Source organism: Vipera ursinii (assembly GCF_947247035.1).
Source record: "Vipera ursinii genome assembly, chromosome: 1".
NCBI lineage: Eukaryota > Metazoa > Chordata > Lepidosauria > Squamata > Viperidae > Vipera > Vipera ursinii.
This window is the reverse complement of record NC_139512.1, coordinates 191289729-191298791: the sequence shown is the minus strand read 5'-3', so window position 1 is coordinate 191298791 and position 9063 is coordinate 191289729.

Here is a 9063-nt window from a genome sequence, read left to right as displayed (position 1 = left end):
TGGTTGATTCATCAATTATCAATGAAATTTTATTATTGGATCAAACAATTTCTTTAACCACAGTTTTCCTCATTTGTTCACTTATATGATTAACATTATTATTATTATTATTATTATTATTATTATTATTATTATTATTATTATTATTATTAATTTTATTTGTATACCGCCCTTCTCCCGAAGGACTCAGGGCGGTGAACAGGGCAATACATATTAAAAAAACAAGATACAAAAATTAAAAACGATTAAACAAAATGCCCACGAATAAGTTAAAACACATTAAAAAGTAGGTTAAAACAGATTAGTAAAACCCAACCCCATCCCATCTATCACAATCTTGCCATTGTGATAGAAGATTGCTACCACTGCTCCAGGGTTTGGCTAACTTAAATATGCACAGCATAATTAGATTTATTATTGCTGCTAAAGCTATGGATTACGGATTCACATTTCCCATGGATTGTCTTCTGTCCATGGGAGGGACGCTTGGTAGATTCTAAATTTCATAATTTTAATTATTCCTTTGTGGCAGGGTATATATGAGAACAAGCTGCAAAGGTCTTTAAAAACATGTTTCACATATTTATATTTTTGAATCATAAATATTAAATCTTTTTTCTTTCCAATGATCCAAACTAATGCTTTAGAAATATAATTTCCAGTTTTAGCTACAGTAAACAAGCAAATTACACTAAAGCTAAATTTAACGTTACTTGTTAAAGATATTTACTATATTTCAGAATTAGTATTCTTTCAGTCACAATCTTATTCCTATTCAATTTGGCTGATTTTAAAATGTGATGTAAAATCATAAGCACATAAAAAGAAAACAGCAGAAACAGCTGCAAATTAACTCAACAGTTCTATGCTTAGCAACATTTCCATTCAATCAAAGTCCTTGCTCTTCCCAAATCTATTTCAAGGTTTACTTTATACACAAACAATGGGAAATGAGTTTCTGGACTGGTTCAAATTTTTTACACATTCCAAAAATTTCAGGTAATGTATCTGTTCCATATAAATATAAAAGCATGATAAGCTCTGTATTTGTACAATGGCCAATTATCTCAGTGTGCAGAAACGTGGATAATTACAAACAGAAGTTGCAAGCCCTCTCCTTGACTTCAGAGTCATCCTGGTAAGATAGTCAGCATATAAATTTAATATTTTTTTTCAAGTGCCCCTATCAGGAATTGAATTTGAATGAAGTTTCAGAAAAGCAAATGTTCTGTGCTGGTGGTACTAAGCTCCCAATGATCTAGCATAGGATAAATGAATTGTTCCTAATAAAAATAACTTCCTGCCTTTTTCTAATCATCATTTCTTCCCTACACCAATTTGAAAAGTAAAACAAAGTGAAACAAACCACTACTCCCTCCATGCAGGGAAAATTTCCTTGAGTCATACTTGGATATCCTATTTGCAAATAATATCTTACTTACCTACCGTATTTTCCGGCGTATAAGATGACTTTTGAACCCCTGAAAATCTTCTCAAAAGTTGGGGGGTCGTCTTATACGCCCAGTCACCTTATATGCCGGAAAATCAGTGGGTGGCGTCTGGCGGGAGCCGGCAGGGCGGGAAGCCGGTCGGGAAGAGGGACCGGGAGCCCGGGCCGAGCGCGCCTCGGCCGACGGTGAGAGGGAAGCGGCACATGAAAAAGAGGCTGCGGGCGGAGCTGCCCCGCCCTGCGCCGAATGGGAGAAGTTCAAGGCCTGGGGGGGAAAAGCAGGAGGAGCGCCGGCCGTGGCGGGTGGCGACTGCCCTCCGATGCTGCCTGCCGCCCGGGAAACGCGTCTCGGGCGCCAGCAGAAGCGTGGGAGCAGTGGGAGGGCCGGCGGGGCCAGTTGGGCCTTCGCCTCCTCTGCGACGGACAGGGAGGGCAGGGCATGTAAGTATTTTCCGGCGTATAAGACAAAAAACCTTGAAAAACTTCTTAAAAGTAGGGGGTCGTCTTATACGCCGGGTCATCTTATACGCCGGAAAATACGGTATTTGAGATGGTGTAGTTGGGGAGCAGGGAGAAGTGCAAATTTCCTGCCTTCGCTGCAACTTGCCTGTGCAACATTTGCCTGCCTGGTCTTTTGGCAAGCAGCAATTCCTATTGGCTTCCAAAAGCCAATAGCATAGCTGACTCAGGAATTCTGGGAGTTGGAAGTCCATGAGTCATAAAAGAGCAAAGCCTGCAATAGGCTTAAGCCAATAGCAGCACAGCTTGTGCAAAAGCTTTTTTTTTTTTTTTTTTTGCAAAAAAGGGTGCCGGAACGCCGTTCTGAGCGTTCTATGAGAAAAAAAAAAGCCCTGCTGTTTCATAGTTTGCACAATACACATTAATTTGTCTTCAAGGATTTCCTAGACATTATCTGTTTGAAAATATTTCAACTGCAGTGGTCCACTTAGTCACAACTTTATATCAATATTTTGTCAACTATCATTTTTCTATTTTCATTAGCTATCAGAGTAATTTTAAAAACATAGTCATCTTTAGCAAATCAAGCTAATTACACATATAATAAAAATTACACATTTAATAAAAAAGGGCTATGTGTCCTTAGCGTCAGACTAATTTTTGTTAGTATGTATTGTTCATCTCTGTAAATTTGTGCAAGGTAACAGAAAAATGCTACCTTCAAAAGAAAGCCTTTGTAACATTAGCATTTAATTTTAGAATGTAACTACAATTTTCTAGGCATTGTGTAAGGATAAAAATATCTGGTCTAAATGGCCATTAGGTGGCAGCAAAGACAGAATTCTACTACTATATAGTTTTGCTGCCATCTACTGGTCATCTGAATTTCTGCTGCTCATTTATGGTAGCTGTATTCTAGGGGTTGATCTAGTTCACGGGTGTCAAACTTGATCGTGTCATGTGACATATCAAGACATATTGCAATGTTTTTTGCCTTCGTGGAGCTGGGGTGGCTGTAGCTTGCATGTGACGCATCCGGCCCACAGGCTGCCAGTTTGACAACCCTGATGTAGTTAAAACAAATGCCACAAGAAATGATATCTTTGCTCCCATCTAGTGGGAGCAGGTACAAAAATTAATATGGGACCTTCTAGGAAGAACTAAAGGTGTATTACTGTACACAAAGCTGTTCCTAGAAGTCAAGCATGACTCAATGGCATCTGACCAACTAATATTTTTGTGTTTAGATTTTAAATTCAGAAAGCTACTTAAATCTCCAAGAAAACTAAGAAGTTAGCAAAGTTTTCATATAAATAAAGCAAGTTATGAAAATTAGGAGGCATGTGGCACCATTTACTTAGCACTAAGTTGTACTCAGCTCAGAGGGACTTTCTTCTTCATGGCAATGTTCATAAATATTGGTTAGGATTTTTAATATTGTGTTCTGTTGAACAAACAATAGTTGTTCCATATTACTAAACAAAAAATCAACAATGTGTTCTATAGTTGCCGGGGTGTTTGTGCAAGTTCTCATGGTACCCCTCCTTCACATTGTTAAAATAAAATAAGGCTATTCAAGCTTTGAAAATAAATTGGAATTACTTTGGACTTCATACAGGCCATGTCCCTCACTAAAACAACTGTTTCATTTTTAGGCTCCCACATTAACATTTTATGTATTGAAATTGAACCACTGGCAGGCAAAAGATCTATTTATTTGGATCAACTGGCCTTGTATGTGATATTGGTGCCTATTCTGCTTGAAGACAGAGCAATCTGACTCTGCAAGTGAACAACTTACTAGGGGATTTTAAAGACCCCATAACTCAAGGATGTGACAGATACAGCTGCAGCTCCACACGGGTTTGCTTCATTTGCTTGAGAGACATTTGCTGCTGGTACAGGAGCATTGGTGGAGGCAGAAGTGCTGGCAATGCCCTGTTGACATGAGTCATAGTTTGCTCCTGTGTGATCTTGGCATATTGCAGGAGGAGAGTCAACGGAGATTACTTGTAAGATAAACTTTTCAGGATTTTGAGCAGGAGCTTTTCCACTTCCTTGACACTGCGCTGCCACTTGTACGGTTGTGTCAGTCAATTTTTTTTTCTGCTGCTCAGCTGCTCGTCTCATAACTTCTTCTATAGAGAGAGGAAGTGACATCTTGAAATTATTACATGTGTTGTGATTTTCATTGTTCTCTGCTTGTACTGCACTACACTGCAGATGCAGTTTTGATTTTAAAAACTATGATTCCGGAGTGCCTTGAAATTAAATAAAAGTGACGATATATAGATGGTCACATAGCATAGTCTCATTGTCTTTTTCACACATTTTTAGTTTCACATTTTTTTCTGGTTTACCCGTGTTAATCAGAGCTCCTCCATGTAATCATGAAGTTATAAGATTTCTGATTTATATGCAACTGTCTCAATATATTTCTCTCTGTAGAAAACCTAGTATTTTATTATAAGATAGAATTTTTAGAAGATGGCAGCACCTTTTTGACACTGCTTCATCTTGGAAATAAGCGTTGCTTCTAGTTACTACTGGACTTTGTAGGAATGCCCATATGCAAAGCCTGAAGGTTGAAAAAAAAGAGTATTCTGGATGAAAACATGGCAAGTCACTTCCATGGCACTGACAAAGAAAAAGGCATGTATATAAAGATCATCCACACATCCTGCCCTCCTGGCATAAGGATGGTCCTCCAATGGTTTCTCAAGGAGGGGCACACGTGATGTTGTCTTCAACTCACCTCCAGCTCACCATAAAGGCAACCTCCACTCGTATTTTCTTGCTCTACGTCAAAAGTAGCACTTTGTGATGTATGCCAGCACTAACAGATTGCCAACTTCAATTCATTTAATTAGGGAATGCCTCACCTCCAGTTGGCTCCTGGGTGTTTTGACTGGAGGGCTCCCCTTCTTATGGCTACTGCCCTTCTCATACCTGTTTCATACTAAGCGGATGGGCTCTCTGCCCCCTTCTGAAAGCCCCTCTTCCTCCTTTTTTCACTGGTGGACCAATAAAAGGCTAGGTTTTCTTTTTGTTTTATGAAATGGTGCATGTGTTTTAAACAGATGAAACGGCCAAAATTTCTATCAGTTTTTCCTTATAGAGAAATGTGCCAATTAGACCCAGAGACTATGATAATGGACAGAGGCCTTGGCTAGCTTCGTTGCCAAGCAAAGAACAAACTAGAATCTGGGCAGCAATGTTTTTAACTTGATTTGATTTCCAGCTGGTTTCAGCAAGGACACAAGCAGTTTACAAGCTGCCATGCAAAACAGGCTATAATCCCCCCGCCCAAACTGGGCTTAACTAGGGGAGATATCTACCTTTTTAATGCATTAAGCATAGCATTTTAATATTCTGAAATACTACCCAGTGTCTGTACTCAGTCTAGAAACCCTAAGTGACCTATCAGTAGAAGTGCCTCCTTTTTCATGACTTGCTAATTGGTTCTAGTTCTAGCTGTTTGCATTTTCACATTTGTCCGTTTCGAAGGCAAAAGCAACCAAAACTGATGCCTTATGTTTTCAGTGCTTTACCATTTGGAAAACAAATCCTAAAATAATTAGATTTGTGGTTTTCTCACTATTTCTCATTTTTGCAATTGAAATCTGATTGTCCTACTTATGATGTTGTAAAGTTCATACAAAATGTGTATATTTATTGTGATATTTCCTGATTTCTGTTTTTTGTATGTAATTTTTCCTGGTTAGTACATTTCACAAACAATTATCCCCGTTTTCCCAGGTATTATCCATGAAGCAGCAGATTACCATTCCACAGTGAAAAAACTTCCAGGTCACTTTTGGTTAAATTTGTCCTTAAGAATCCAAGATTAGGTGGTTGCTGCAAATCCACTGGAATAATATCATCAGGTGGTTTAGTAGTTTTGGGGGCCTCTGGATCATTAGGTATAAATTCCTCAATGATGACATCATCACTTTCATCAGGATGCAGAGTCTTTGTTTTGGGAACCATATTTCTCATCTCTTGTATGCTTTCATCTATATTCTGACTAATTGCTTTCCTCCAAGAACTTTCACTATCTACCAGTTCCTCTAGAAAATAATGCATAAAAAGGAATGTTCAATTAAGTCATTCTGTATGAAAGGTAATGCAGTATCTTATATTAGAAAAAAAATGAAGGTCAATTTTAGGATAAACAAATTGTAAACTTAAGATTTATAAAATGTATCGTTAGAACAATTTTACAAAGGAATTTTAATGTAATCCAGCAAAAAGATATTAATATATTAGCAATATGCAGACAGCTAGTTGTAAGCTATAAAAACTATTATACTGATCACGAGGAAAATATACATGTACTGAATATCCAGAGATGATTTATGCTTAAAACTTATACTTTGTCAGAATTTAGGAAGCTATGATTAGAGCAAGAGACTTCATTTTCTTTTAGTGATCTCCATTAACCAAACACTAGCTGAACTCATAATCTGAATTAACTGATCTAATCAAGACATGAAAATATAAGATATCCGCAATTCAGTGTTTAGAAAGAATGTTTGAAATGTTTAGAAAGATTAATTCTCTTTTGGAAGTTACAGATGGTAGACAAAGATTTCCGCATCAACTCAAATTTACAGCTGAGCATTCAGCAACAGAAAATTGCATAATTATTAATAAAAATTATTTAATTTGATAGAATAAGATAGGATTTGTCAAATATGGTAATTTGTGCATGGAACAGTTCTAATAGGGAAAAGATGCAAAGAGAATTTGGTAAAGTGGAAATTTTAGTTGGACTCATGAAGCAATAGGCATCTGCAGAGGAGAAACATCCCATACCGTTAACAGAAGTTTCTATTGAATTTCTAATGCTTGGAAAACGCAACCACTTGGGATTTGTTTGAATTTTGCAGGTATATCTTTATATATTTTTTAAAATATTGCAGCAGTAGAATTCGGCGTTTATTACAGTATTATGTATTTTCATTTGCATCATATAGATTTGCTGGAGGCTCAGCTAATCTCAATGTACACATGTTGTATTTTGACAATAAATTTTTATTATTATTATTTCATCTATATAGTTTTTTGGAACTATGGGTTAAAAAAACCTATGGATATGAATAAAAAAGAGTGGTTTTCCCCTTTAACTGAATTTATAAGGAACTCTATTTATAGATAACCAAAGACATCTTGAATGCATTTTGCATGACAAAAAGAACAATTCTACAAAGACAACAGTTGTGATAGAAAAGAAAGTTCTTCATACCATATGATTCTGTGACATCCATGACATCAGTATCCTGCTGCTGTGGTTGTGATAATTCTGATGAGTTTGCATTGTAAACTATGAAGCTGACCTCCATTGGTTCAAATGCTCTGCTGATACAAAGTTGACAGTGGCAAGTTGAGGGACTTTGTGCTGCAGTACAGTAATCCTTTGGGCTGGAAAGCTGGGATTTTTCCTTTGTTGTTTTCTGAGGTTTTCCTTTCTGTCCTTTAGATTTAATTGTGACTTGTTTTTTACTCTTGTTGCTTTCCTTATCTAGTGGTTCTCCTGAAAAGTGAATGTTCAAATAGCATTAAAAATTTTAAAAACTAAGCTTGTAGGAAGAAGGACTCTTAATGTTATGTTCGGTCGGGCGACAGATGACACGGAGACTGTTTATTTCGCTGCACGTGGTTGAACTGTGAGCCAAGAAAGGGTCTACTGTAAGTGTTTTCTTTCCCATTTTTTCCCCCTTGGGCTAAGACCATGTTTTGCTAACTGTCTCCATATACTTTCTCCAAGGTAATCTCTGTGCTCCTCTACACCAAGTTAGAGCATTCTCACCCTGGACATGTGAAGGGTCAGATGAAAGAATATATGTGCAGATGAGGCCCTGGGGATCAGAAGAAGGGTCATATGTGGAGATAAGACTTAAGGCGTGGTTGTGATGGACACGAGAGTGAGGAAAATGAATTGTGAGAGAAACATTTACCCTTAAACAACTTTTTCTTTAACAACTTTTTCCTTTCTGCTCACTGAGGGATTTGCAGCACAAGCTTGCTAACAGTTGAGCAGTGCCAGGCGGACTGCGGGGGTGGGGTGGCTGCAGGGACAATGAAGCGAGACAGATTCACAGGTTCAACCACTTAGCCAGGATGTCAAGTCTCACATGAAAATCTAAAACCACATAGCTGGTACCAAAATAAAAGTCCATCTGTCCACATCTTGTGTTTGGTGATTAATTGGCTTCAACACCAAGCTAAGACCAGGTTTTGGGGACAACACATTCTCAAGATGTTTTGTTCGTGGCGGGTTCCAGTAAGAAGGAGGACAGCAGGCTTAAAGTTCAAACAGCTCTTTTTATTTGCCTCACAGGAACGAACGGCCAGGGGACAATCTCCCCCTTATATAGGGATGTCAGCAAGAGGCTAGCCAATCCCTTGTCTAGAATGCTTCCCGCCATTTCAGCTCCTTCCAATCCCCGCGGACCATGTGTGCAGCTGTCAACTGTAGCTGCGTGTGGGGCTGTTAACTAAAACCGCGTGTGCGGCTGTCAGCTGTCAAACAGGGCTGACTCGCGAATCTTTGTTAAACAGTATTGATAATCACATATAATACACAAGAGATCCAATGATTTCAACAAAGTGGCATATGCAGAGTCAGAACAGAACAGACTAACAGAGTTTGAGGTCTTCTAGTCCAACACCCTGCTCAAACAGGAGACCCTATACCAGGGGTAGGCAACCTCGGCTCTTTTATGACTCATGGACTTCAACTCCCAGAATTCCTGAGCCAGCTTGGCTGGCTCAGGAATTCTGGGAGTTGAAGTTCATGAGTCATAAAAGAGCCGAGGTTGCCTACCCCTGCCCTATACCATTCTGGGCAAATGGCTGCCCAATCAAACTGAATAAAACTGTTGCAATGCAAGTTCTGCTTCTTTCATATGTCACAAGAATGGGACAATAGCACAAAGCTCTTTTGTCATTTGACACCCCACCTCATCCCATCACAGATCCTGCTATCACCCTTGCATACTGTTTATTGTTCTTCCAATCACGCTTACTTAGTTTCCAGCTACTCTCAGGAAGTTTATGGCTCAGCATAAAGAATTTCAATTTGTGTTTGCTTGGCTTTTTGCTTTGAATTGATTGGTACAAGTCAGAGATAACTTTAAAAACTGATTTCT